Source organism: Corvus cornix, chromosome 2, assembly GCF_000738735.6.
Source record: "Corvus cornix cornix isolate S_Up_H32 chromosome 2, ASM73873v5, whole genome shotgun sequence".
NCBI lineage: Eukaryota > Metazoa > Chordata > Aves > Passeriformes > Corvidae > Corvus > Corvus cornix.
In genome coordinates, this window is record NC_046333.1 from 52,040,056 (window position 1) to 52,053,017 (window position 12,962).

The 12,962-nt window shown below is 37.1% G+C and overlaps 1 long non-coding RNA gene across 1 annotated transcript in view; it reads left to right on the forward strand.

The window, feature by feature from the left end:
• The window catches only part of LOC120409666, a 33,946-nt gene that overhangs the window by 10,749 nt on the left and 10,235 nt on the right, over positions 1-12,962 (forward strand). Inside the window, exon 2 of the long non-coding RNA XR_005601411.1 lies at positions 2,536-2,621. This is a non-coding gene — a long non-coding RNA (uncharacterized LOC120409666). The remainder of the gene's footprint in view (positions 1-2,535; positions 2,622-12,962) is intronic.

Consider the following 12,962-nt stretch of genomic DNA (forward strand, 5'->3'; position numbering starts at 1 on the left):
TTGCCTGACTTTTGAGTCTGAAAGATTTACAGAAATTTCAGTCTATTCTTAATTTTAAAAAAAGTGTTAATAGCATTAGCAAAAGCATCACATTGGGGATGCTTGCTAGTGATGTAGTTTGGTGTATTGCTTTTTTAACTACTGTCATAACTCCACTTTTCCCAAGTGGAAAGATGGCCACCAGAATACAAAAAAGTTCGAGAAAGAAGAGGTATTTCCCTTAATTACTGCACTTTTTCTTTTGCTGATCTAGATTGTTCTCTCTTAATTTTTCCAGGCCTTTCATAATCCTCTACTAAGTCCCAACAGCTCTTACTTTGCTAAGCTTTCTGCATAAAAGAATGGCCTATAATCTGTTTTTCTCATATATGAAACACCTGTAGTGTTCAAAAAGGAGATTGATAACTTGGGATTTTTGATGCTGACTACCCCTAGCATTCTGTTGTAATTCAGTATTTTACATGCTGACTTAGCAAGGCTTTACAAGTTTCCCATGAGCAGGTACAAGGCCCAATTGAAAACTGAGAAAGGTGGGTGTAGAAATCCTCCAGCACACAGAAAATGATGGCATGATCTGATCATGCCAAAGACATTGCAAAGCTTTCCTTTAGATGCAGTCCTCTTGGACCACTTTTATATTCTCTTTACTCCATTTGCAATACGCTAAATCACAGTATTTCAAGGCAAACCTCTTCTGAGTAACAGGTTGTAACAGATGTAGTTTTGTAGTTTCATGTTAGACAAATGTAGTGATTTTTCAGACACAGTTTTGCCTGCCCCATGAAAGTTTTTACGGACACTTGGGATTGTCACTTTTTCCTTCAGATTTCCAAAAGAAGCTTGTCAAGACATGAAGAGAGTATCTTAACTCTCTGTCATGATGGCAGCAGATTTGGTGAGCTGGCTGCTTAGTGAACTTGCAGATTCATTTGAAGCAAACTTGTTTGGGGAAAAGAGCAAGTATTTTACACAGTTTTGCTACAATCAGCTTTCCAGTTTCAATGTTTTGTATCAGAGTAGAAGTTTTACTTAAGGGTAGCAGTGGCATTACATGCCTCCTATCTGAAAGCTGCAGGGTCTGTGAGTGTGCTTGAGGCATAACTTGTCATAAAAGTGCTACTGATGGAACAAAAGCTCTTTTCTATTTATTTTTATCCTAATTGCCAAATGAGAAGTACAGACAATGAAGACTAACGATACTTACTGTAGCAATGTAAAAGTAAAATCAAGCTATTCAACTAAAGTAATGAGAAACTTTTTCTTGCTTAACTTCTGTGATTTTCTTTTTTTTTAAGTTTTTTTTCTGTGTAATACTGTGGTTAGCCCTACAAGCAGTTTCCTAATGTAATATCTTTATATGGACTGAACCACAGCTCAAGCATGGCAGGTAACTGCCATTCAGTGCATGTGGTGTGGGAAGAGTGACTTTGGGTAAAATCACTTTTGTGAGGCATTTTAAAAATTAACTTCTGTCATTTTTGTTTGCTTCTTCCTCGTGTACAAAGGAGACTTTCTTTTGGAAATAGAAATGGAAATGTATGCTAATAAGTAGAAAATTCCTTCACATACTCCAAAAGAAGGTTACAGTACCAAGAAGAACCGAGATTATGGTTTCAGGCTTCATCAGCCGAAGGATACTGTTTGGAAAAAATTCTGCCTCAGATCACAGCTAAAACATTTATTTAACTAGTCTCATTATAAAGCTTTATAGACTTCCAAGCAAGATTAATAATTCAAAAGGACATCTGTTAGTAAATAATTTAAATAACCATTTTAAGCTAATAGTCATTAGTTACCTGTGTAATATTTCTGAAGAACAGTTCTCCAATAGAAAATGATGTGTGCCAAGACTATAAGAGAATAATTTGACAGTCTTCAATATATGAAACATTAATAGTATTTAATGATTTATGCATTACTACCTTCTGCAATTGTAATTTTTAACATTTGACCTTCAGAGTAGGTTGTGACAGTAAATTACACAAAATTGTAAAGCTTCTGTAAAATAGCTGTAACTTGCATTTGAAAATTGTCAATAATTTTATTAAATGGCCTCTAGTTTGTGAGCCTTAATTTGTCTTTCATACCTTTTGATTTTATGGACCTCTGCTCTAGCCGCTCGGTGTGCATTTCTCTTTCATGAGGAAAAATACTATTTTTTAAAACAAAAGTCAGTACAATCTTTGAGCATCCATGTTGTTATGCCCTATGTCTTTTCTAGTTCTTCTGTATCCTTGTAATGGTGTAAAATGATCATCAACCAGAATTCAAGCTATTTTCATAAAGTCACATTTTGATGATTCATGGTTTGCTACCTAAATCTTTCCCGATTAAATCTTTTCCCACTCTGTCCCATTGCCAAAACTAATAGATTTTTCTCTGTTTCTGGACATCAAGGAGGCATTTTCAGGTAGCTATCCTTGATGACTCTAAAATGTCAGTCTTACAAGCTGGTATAGAGCCTATCTCTGTTTATATATGATTGGGTTTGTGTGTGTGTGTGTATTTTTGTAATGCATCACTTTATGTTTACAGGCAGAGGATTTCACCTGTTTTTCAACTTTCCACACTTGTGGGTGTGAGAGCCTTCTGCAACTTTGATCATTACAAATTATTAGCAGGTATGTTTTTCCTTTATTATCACTTTTTGAATAGCTATCTTTTTTGCACTTACATGTGGAAGTGTAAATATCTCTATCTACAGATAGATTATATATATTATATTTTGGATTTCATATATCCATATTATATATTTATATTTATGTGATATGTTGTAAAGGGTGAATACATTTCTCTGACCCTTGGACCTGCCTGCAAGCAGAGGGTATTGTTCAATCAAGAGGGGATTACCTTCAGTTGGCCATACCATTGTTTTCCAGGTGTTCAGTAACTAAGACTTGGTCTCTCAAAGGTGGCCTTCATTTCGATGTTGCCTGTAGTTTTCATATTCCCAAAATCTTTTGTCAGGCAATCATATTTATAAGGCTTTCCTGTTTCATCTTCCCCAACAATTTCCTTTATCGATGCAATATATCCTCTCATTCCTGTATCATTTCTATCTTCTATTATGTTCTTTCTGCTACTGTTAAACACATATGCAATATATATTCATAATTACTCTATTTATATTGAATAAAATACCATTTTATACAGAAGTGTGTGGATATGCACATACATGAATTCATATACTCCCATATTTGGTTTTAGCATCAATATAAAAGCACAATCATGTTTAATCTTAGCCTTACTGGTAATTTTCATATGTACTGCTTAATGCTTACACTGCTGGTTTTGTAAAATTGTCAGAGGCTTCCTAATTTTGTAGCCATTTTTTCTGCTGTTAAAATTATGTCAGTGTTGCATGAGAGGTCATCATGGGGCCACCAAATCTGAAACTTACACAGACTTGCTTAAAAAAAGCAGCTGGCATCAAAACTAATTTTTAATAACCCCACATCTGCAATGTGGATTCACCTGGAGACAGGAATTTTTTTGGGGGGGCCTGGAATATAAAAATAAATTATTTTTATGAAATTTAAACTTTGTAAAGCTCTGACTCTGTGGTTTTAACTTTTGCTGCAGTGGGATGCAGAAATTGTGATTTACAAACTATTCACTGTAACTTTGCAAGTTTTTGGAAACAGCTGTCTGGTAGAGAAGTTCCACAACTGGAAAATATCAGTGAAGCCCAGTCTGCACAGATCAATGACATTTCATTGCACCTGTCTCTTGTTGCTCTCTCTCTACAATTGCTATTGTATCTTGTGAAGATTTAGTCAAAGAAATACCAGAAGTGTTCATACCTTCTTGAAGCAGTACCCTGTAGTACAGGAACTGCGTAAGGACAAGCAACATCTGTATGTGTACATTCATCACAGGTGCCAACACGGCTGTGGAAGCTGTGTTCATAAGCAGGGGGGCTTCCTGAAGATACAGGAATGCTCTATGGGATTTGTGAATCCTCACCTGGGGAAAGCTTCTCTGTCTGGCATGCCCTGCCCTTACATAGCAGAGCAACAGAGACTTGCTGGCAACTGTGTGCTGACCATGGGCCTGTGGTGAAGGGGAAGGTTAGACCCAGGTCAGAACTGTTTGTGTGCTACGAAGGGTTATGATTTGAAGTGTTTTGTTTGCAAGCTGGCTTGCTGTCTGTATGTAATAGTAATACTGCTTTATGTCATACCTAGAGCCTGTCAGATACTCAGAGGGCTCTATCAATGTTCTATATAGTTACTTCTTGGGGCTAGCACGTTTGGATATGCTTCCACACTAGGAATTTATAAGCACATTTAAAATATGGCTCTTAGGCTGTGGTGGGTAAAGACATCCTTGTTTGTTGTTTTCCTTGCAGTTGAGTGCAACAAAGAGCCTCTGTTTGTTGAGCAAACTCAGTAAAGAGTTCAGCTGTGTCTGAACAGCAGTATTAAGGAATATCAGGCTCTCCAAACAACCCAGAAAGGATTATAGTAATTTTTTTCCAGCTGAGAGGCTGTATTAACAAAATAAATAAAATTGAAGGAAAACAATGACCTCCTTGCCTAAATCGGCCTGGAGAGTTTTTTAAAATGTGTTTGAAATCTGGATGTCACTTTTTAAATCTAATTAGACCTGGAAGGATGTGTGTGAGATTGAGCCAATGTCACTCAGTCAGCCTTGCATTGCAGTGCTTCCAGAATGTTGTTGCAATGAGAAGCAGAGTTTGGATGAGTTTCTCTTGCAGTTTTGTTTTTAATTTTATTTATTTTGGGTTTTGTGGGTTTTGTTTTGTTTGTTCTTTCTTTTCTTCAGAGAAGTGCTTCTTAAATACTATTTATTTGCTGTGACCTCCTGTGTGACATTGGTTATAATTAATGTTGAATTAGGGTGCATCTGCATTTAATTTTAAAAAGAATGAGCTGGAAAGCATTGCTTTGACTTGTAATTATGCTTTGTTTTCATGCTAAGAAAAGTTGCTTCTTGTTAGGAGAAGAACCAAATGTTTATATGTGTCTTGAAACGGTCCCATTTAATGGATATGAGTGCTTTTATCTGCGTTCCAGTTTAAAGAGTGATGGCAAGACTTAGTCTGAAGATTTTTGATAACAGTAGGAATACATACAGGAATTAACTTTTCTTGGTTTAATCTTGCCTGTCAGCTATGAAGAGTTGTGCCTCATGGTTTGCTGTCTATTAATTAGCTTTTGTCTGGTAAGCACAGGATGGAAAATTACTGTTGTAGGCAAAATCAAAAGCCTCAGAGGGCTGAGGCTAGTGTCATTACCACTGACCTCAGAAGGAGCCATGGTAAGCCAGAAATGTTGCCGGTCTTCTTCTGCGATGCTATTTTCTCTGTAACTCTTTGTCTGAAGGCAAAATTGCTGGGAAAAGTAGATAAATTCATATGAACTTTAATTTCTCTTGTCCAAGAGTCTGATTTATGTGAGAATACTTTTTGTTTGTTGGTGTTAGAAATAATCAAAATAATTAAGGTGGAGGAAGACTCTGAGTGTTTATCTGTGAGAGATAACTAAAAACTAAACCCATGATTAAAATTTAGTATTTGTTAAATTATTTTGAGTTGGGTCAGTAAGAAGAGGAAGGATCTAGCATTTATTGCTTTTTTCTTTTTAAGTTGGAAATTGTTTTCCTGTATGGATGGGCATTTTTCTGCAAGGGGTGGTTGTTTTCCTGCATTATATACCACATCTGCTGAAACAGACTTGCTTTTCTGTGTGCTTCTGCTTCTTTTAACCTTACAAGCATGAATACATTACATTGAAGGTATGATGTGACACATCCTTGTGGTCCTTTCTGAATAAGATTAACATCTTTAAGTCAGCCAGAAGTTGTACAGAAAGTGCTGTGCACTTGTTAAACTCTGGATGAGACCTGAACTGCTTTCCATTAGAAAAATCTTTCTTGTTACAGGTTTTTCTCCGGCTTTAATACAAAATAGGATTAAAACCTGCTAAACTTTAATCCTGTTGTAAAATTTTGTTACCTCATATGGTTAGCTGACTCCAAGTTAGGTATTCTGTGACAAGTTTGCCAAATTTGTCCATGCCTGGTATCTCGCAGAGGCACCACTGGTCCCTCTTTAGCCCCTTGCTGTGAAAAAAGTTTCACTTTCTTGGTTTCTCTAAATCATAATGTCTTGATTTTAGCATTTTTGTTGTCCTGTTGCTTGTGGCATGATGTGAAGTTTCTGGGGCAGCACACTACTTGTGATCCCTGTGTTGGAAAGCCCTGATCCACTCCAGGGCCACTCCCCTGTTGCAGCAGGACAGAGCTGGGACAAGGACCCTTGCTTCTGCTTCAAGGTGCCAAGCAGTGGCCAGAGCTGCACTTCTATTAAAGCTCGGTCACCTGAGCAGTGCAGGAACATCTGTGGCAGTTTTGCACCAGCTGTTGTTCACAGGCACTTGAGGAGACTCATGACAGCGAGCTGTGTGCTGTGTACCCAAAGGTGCAAAGCAGTGGCCCATGGTCTGGCCATGCTGTCCTCCCTGCAGCTGCCTGTCGTGGGGGGCCAGGGCCCTTCAGGGCTGCCTGTGCCTCTCTGGCTGGCAGAGATCTCGCTGCCATTTAATTGGCATCCTGTTTTCCCTCCAGGGCTGTGACTGGCTCCCTCATCTCTTCCATGCCTGCAATCCACAGCACGTCCCTCTGCAGTACCACACTGCCTGTGACTTGTCATGCTGGCCTGCTGGCATGGACCGTGTCCCTCTGGGGGTCCTATCAGCAATGCTGTCCTCGGGATTGTTTTTCAAGATATGGTTATCAGTTTAATTTGCTTAAAATTTGCCATAAGGAGAAATAGGCTATGAGGTCTTTCTTCCTGGGAGGAATTTCCACCAGGCAAAACCTGTCACAGAGCATTAGCTGCACACGATGACACTGTGCTGCTAAGGAAAAGAGCAAGTGAAACTAAAATAGTTTATCTCTCTGTTAAAATTCCACTCCATTATTCTGTATATTACATATGCTATTAGGAAGACCAGGTTCTTTAGGAACCCGGCTGATCTGGTTGGTACTTTAAATCCTGAAATCTCAGGTCTCTGACACCTCTGTCTCTGCTGTAGACAGTTTTGTTGTTGCATAAAATCATGAATTTCAATGGGGAGTAAGAAGAAAATGAACTCTCAGCATATGAAGAACCTTTCCCACAGAGTGGGAAGCCACAGAGTAGATGGATTTAATACAGCAGGGTGAACTCACTGACACTGATAAAGACTTCTTCTGAGCCCTTGAAGTCACCTTTAATGATATGATCAGTTTTAATACTTGGTGGTTATGCAAATTTAGAGACTAAAATAATGCATGTTATAAGCTCTCGAGCCACTGTATCTAATACTTTTGACTAGATTTGGCATGAGATAATGTTTGCCTAGGCAGACTTTCTAGGAGCACTGTTTGTCTTCTAGGTGCTGACAAGAGCTAAGCAGTCCTTAGTTTTCTCCTGGAATCTCTTAAATTGTTCTTGAATCAGTTCTGGGGAAAGAACACTACTTCATAACAGAGAATATGTATTAGTTCTAAAGGGTAAATGTGTGGTTTCGAAACTGTCTCTTCTTGAAGAATTTTCATCTAATATTTAATACTCAATGCAAATTTTATAACTAAAATTTATTTTGCTTGAAAAGGTATCACACCAAAAGAGTAACATAGATATGCAGTTATTGGTGTTTTATAGGAGGATCATGAGAGAGTGGATCTGTAAGACTTGGAATTTTTTATTGTTTTCTTCTTTTCAAATCCATGATAAAACTGATGATCTGCACCTTAGGCAGAGCATGTTAAGCTGCTTTCTGATCAAACCCTATCACTGTTTACAGTGAAGCAACTTCATCATTTGCAAATATTATAAATTATTGATAGCAATTACTTTGTGTTCACTTCTAGATTCTGTAAGGATTCACCACCAAAAAAAACCAAAACCCTGTACAGCAGTACTGTTTAGCAATTCCATGTCTGAAGTTCTGTTTTATATTTGTTAACCCTTTTTGCATTAAAAAAATCATATATTATTGAACGAATTGGACAGTCTTAACAGCATTTAAATTATTGGCTGTTGAGATGCTGCCTTTTTTATATATAATTGCCTGGATTGTTGACCTTTCTGTGACTTTTGCATAATCAGTGTCACACTAAGTACAAATCTGTGGGTCATCCTTTTTTGGTTGGCTGGTTTTGTTTTAAAAGTACCATTAGCTTTGTCATTTTACATTGTTTTACTTTGCAACTGTTTGGACATTTCCTTTGTTAAGGCAACACTCAAAGCTTGTGGAGTTCTGTTGGCATTTTTAATACTTTGGGATGCATGCTTTCTGCTTCTGGAGATTTAAAAATATTTTACAAATAGTCGTTATTTAATAATTTATTTTTTAATAAATAGAGCATAGTCACTGTAAAACACTGATACATCATTCTCCTTCCTTTATATACAGGAGAAATACCTTTTGAACACTTCTGCCTTTTGTTTCCTAAAAAAACTTTGTCAAAAGATAGAAGTTTTTAACTGTGAGCTCATGGCTTGGTAACTTAGGGGTGCCTTTTATTTAACCGCGAGAGCATCAGCAGAGTGTGTGAACTTGTGAAAGGTGGAGCTTTCATGACCAGACTAGCCAGGAGAGTTTCAACCATAGCTTTGAGAATTCCTCTTTGGTTGGGGTTTGTTTGTTGGTTTGTTTTTTTTTTTTTGTCTAATGAAGCTTAATCCAGATAGGTCTGTATGTTTGTTTTGAGCCACAATTCAATTTATCTTTTTTTCAAGTCTAGATATGTTGGTAAATTGGGTTGTGTTCAAAACTGGAATATAGAAAGAGTAATATTGAAGTGTTTTAGGATCTGCTCTATGAATTCTCATTGAGGTGATTAGAGCAGACACCTCCTGGCCCTGAAATCAACATGACTACAGAAGGGATTTTGGTTACTAAGAAATGTCACAGCTATACAAATGTTTCTTTTGGAAAATAGATTGGCTCCTCTTAGTTACGAGGAGCATTTCTTTGAAACATATAGTTTATTTTAAAAGGTATATTCCAGTCAAGACCCTGTGGATATTTTCATTATATTATCTAAACATTTGGGAATATTTAGGATTATTGGAAATATTTTGGATTATTTTACTATATTCTTTTTCATAATGTTTATAAATAAGCATTATAATATTTTACCTTCTTAATTAAATACGTTCCATGATTTCAAGTACTCTATCATGAACTTCTAAGGAAATTGTTTTATTGCTGGTGTTTCACTACTGTATTAGATATTCCTAATCTCTGTCTATCATTTTCGGGTAGTATTTTTTTACCCAGGAGATTGAGCTTTGGTATTACAACTGGGTATTGATACAATTAGTGCAAGCCCAGTCAAATGTTAGGGAAAACATATTTTTTAATGGTTTTCTTTCCTGAGCTGAATCATAGTAAAGATAACTACTGTGAAATAAATCAAATAACTTGATGAAAAATATCACGTCCCAAAGGATTAGCTCAGTTGGTCAGATCAGGGTGCTAAAAATGCCATATCATCATCAAGAGTATTTACTCATCATGAGTAAATCTTATGAAATCTCTTATTTGGGGCAAGTTATATAAACTTCTTTGAAAAATGTAATATAAGCAATTGCTAAATATTTAAATATTTAGGCATCACCATCATTTTGAGAAGTATTGTCATTACCTGTGGGATTTTGGGTTGGCATGAAGACATTTATTCCTGTAAATAAAAGAGATTTGAGTTGATCATATTGGTCCGTAATGGGTTTTAATTTATGAGGATGCCAGAGTGTATTATATTCTTTTGTCTCTCATCTCACCAGATGATGCTTTCCTCTTCTGGATGTCAGTCTCTTGTCCTCTGGTTTTTGACACACTTTTGTCACTCATCTGTTGTAAATTGTACTCTGCTTATTCTTGCCTGTTGGTAAAAGAGATGTTTGGACCTGGGTAGCTTGGCTACCTAGCCTAAATTGTACAGCTCCTCATTGGTCTGTGCTGCCAGGATCTCAGAGAACATAGCGTCTCATCTGTGTGTTGATGTCCCAGGGTCAAGATGCCAGCTGTCACAGATGGAGTGGCCCTTGATGACTAGTTCACCTCTAGGACCACCCAGAAGACAAGCAGCTGGCAAGGATTTAATCATGCAACTGTGGGAGCTTTTACACTGCTTGTATCTCTGGATTGATATGAAACTGCAGTGTAGGCTTTGCCAGGAATCATTAATGTTCATAACTTTGTCCCACACAACTACTGGACAATTTACATTTTATAAAGTAGTTGCATATACCAGAGTAAAATTGGACAATCTGTTGCTTCTTTTCCTGGCAGAGCTGGGAAGATAAGCAAAAAGTCACAAATGTTGCTTGTCTTGTTCACTACAAAGCCATTAATGGTAGCAAGTGGTAAAGAAGTAAGCAGCTTTGTAAAAAAAGGAAACCTGATGAAACAAAATAAAAGCTAAGTTCCAGCAACCAGAACTTGGTTAAGGAGTATCCAGCACTGTTCATATTCAAGATTTTTGAGTGGGTATTGGGAGCAGAGATGTTAAAATGTCTGTGGACTATTTTGCTCCAATATGTGGACAAGCTCCTAACTGCACACTGGAAAATCTCATGTATTTGTAGCAGCTAACCTGTAGTTAATGTGAGCTCAGGAATAAATATATTGCTACCTTGCATCCCTGCTGAGACTAATTTCTGTGTATTTTTATTGCAAGAGTGCTACTGGGTGAGTAGCTGGAGAGAAAATGGGTTTTCTCACAACATCATGGGAACACAGTGAGCTGTTCATGCAGCAGTACCTATCAAAATGTTTCACCCCAAACTTGACAAGTCTGAGATGTGGCACTGTGTATCTTATGGGAAGCTCTTTCAGAGCCGAGAGAGGGGACCCTGGGAGGGTGACCAAGAGAAGATATTGGGGTCAGTGTGGGTTGGGCTGTGTGGTCCTCGCTGCCTGTGTGGTGCCACTGACAAGACACATGCAGGAGGCAGTTGCTGCAGAAATGACATCTCTCACAGAAGTTGTTTTCAGGTAATTTACTGTTGAGATTCCTCTGGATCCCTGGTGGAACTGCTTGGCAGGACTTTGTACTTTGAAAACAAAAGCCCTTTCTCTCCAAGGTATAAGTGACAAGTTGGTATTGAGGCAGAGCCTTCAAAATTGTGTTTTGTTCATCAACTGTCAGAATGTGTGAGGCTTCTTCCCTTAGCAAATGGTAACAAAACAGATGAAAGCCCTTACATGGTGTTTGATAACATCTTTGAAAGTCTCATGGAGCCCTGTTAACGGTTGTATGTGGGATTGCTTTCCATATAGTCCTTCAACAAAGAAGTTACAAAAATTAATTCTATCAGTTTAGCAGGAAGGAACATGAAAATGAAGGTTGCTAAGAACCTGTGAGCAGTCTGCTTATAACAAATGAGTGCCAGGAGATGTGGGCTTGCTTCAGGGTCTTTGCTACCACAGAGCATTTTAAGACAAGTATTATCATTTGATCATAAAAGGAGTAAGTTGAAAATTGTATCAGAAATCACAGAGCAGTTGTGGATATTATTTCTGTTTGACTGACTATATGCAAGGGAGAGAAAGTAATGATACATCCTTGTCATTCAAAGGCATTATTTTTAGTCTCACTTTCACAGTTGTTTTCATCTCTACCACTGTAAGTCATTCATACACTATAAACAATTTAAGTTGTGCATGTTTGTTCCTGAAGTATGAATTGGAGTATAAAATTCACTTTAACATCTTACTGGTATCAATTTAATGCATACTGGTATCAATTTGTCCTTATGCCCAAATTCTACCTGACTCTCAAGTAGTCTCCTAAGTAATTAGCAGTATGAAATGCTACCTTTCTAGTGACTGAAAGACTTTCAATTTTATTTTAACTTAGATTTTACAATTTGATCCTTTAATATGTTCAATCTTTTTCCTTTTGTTGCTTTGAAACAAAGGTGCAACAATCTGGATTGATATGAGATCTTACATGAAATTTCATAGTTAATGTTGCTGAGTCTTAAGGTTTCCCATGATTGCCAAAAAGTTGAAAGACTGTTGTAACCGAAAGCTTTTTAAGAAAACCTAAGGCAAAGCAAAACTGATTTTCTAGTACTTAAAAACTCAATAAAATGTCCCATTGTCAATTTTGAATTCCCAGGTTGTGATAAGGATATTGAGCCCATTGTTTTCAGACTCACAACTGTAAAATGCACATCTCTAACAAGCGCACTGCTGTTACTTAAGAAATGACACTGTAGCCTGTTTCTGTACCTTAGATCTTTTAACTCTTTCCACAAGGGAGTCAGAATTTTAATCTTTAGATTTTAAATTTTTCTTAATAAGTGTCCTCTTACAGGCTGTTTTTTTCCCAAGGGCTTCCAAAGAGGGATTTTACTAAATCCTTTTCTATCCCTGTCAACAAGTAAACCATGCTATGGTTTCCCTGATGTTCAGAAAGAGGAAAAAAAAAAAGTGGTTTAAGTTTTTCTGTATTATGATATTCTGCAACACTTAGTTTGCTCACTCCTGACTGTGATTGGAATTCAGTTAGGGAAGTTTTTAGAGGAAGGGTCTTGTTCTATGAGTTCTCATGTGAAACTGAGGCATTTTTCACATTTGTCACTCAGGAGCAAGGTGATTTCGCACACCTCATTTATAGCTAAAAATGAGAAGTATAAGTTGCATTTTAGTGTTTGTCAATACTATTTTACAGAAGTTCCAGTTATTGTCTGTGCAGAGCTCTTCTTGCTTAATAAATGAATTAGAAACTGTCGTTCAGCTACCAAAAAAATGTTTAATTTGAATCTTTAAAAATGGGCTGCCACAAATAAATTTAATTAGGACATGCTGTCCCAGAAAAAACTCCTGCTTGACTTTGAAGATCTGGAATAAAAGTAGTTATTAGACAACAACCAGCTACAGGAAAGAAGTGGCAGCAGGTTTTTTGGTTGTGAGTTTTGTTCTTTTAAAATTTAA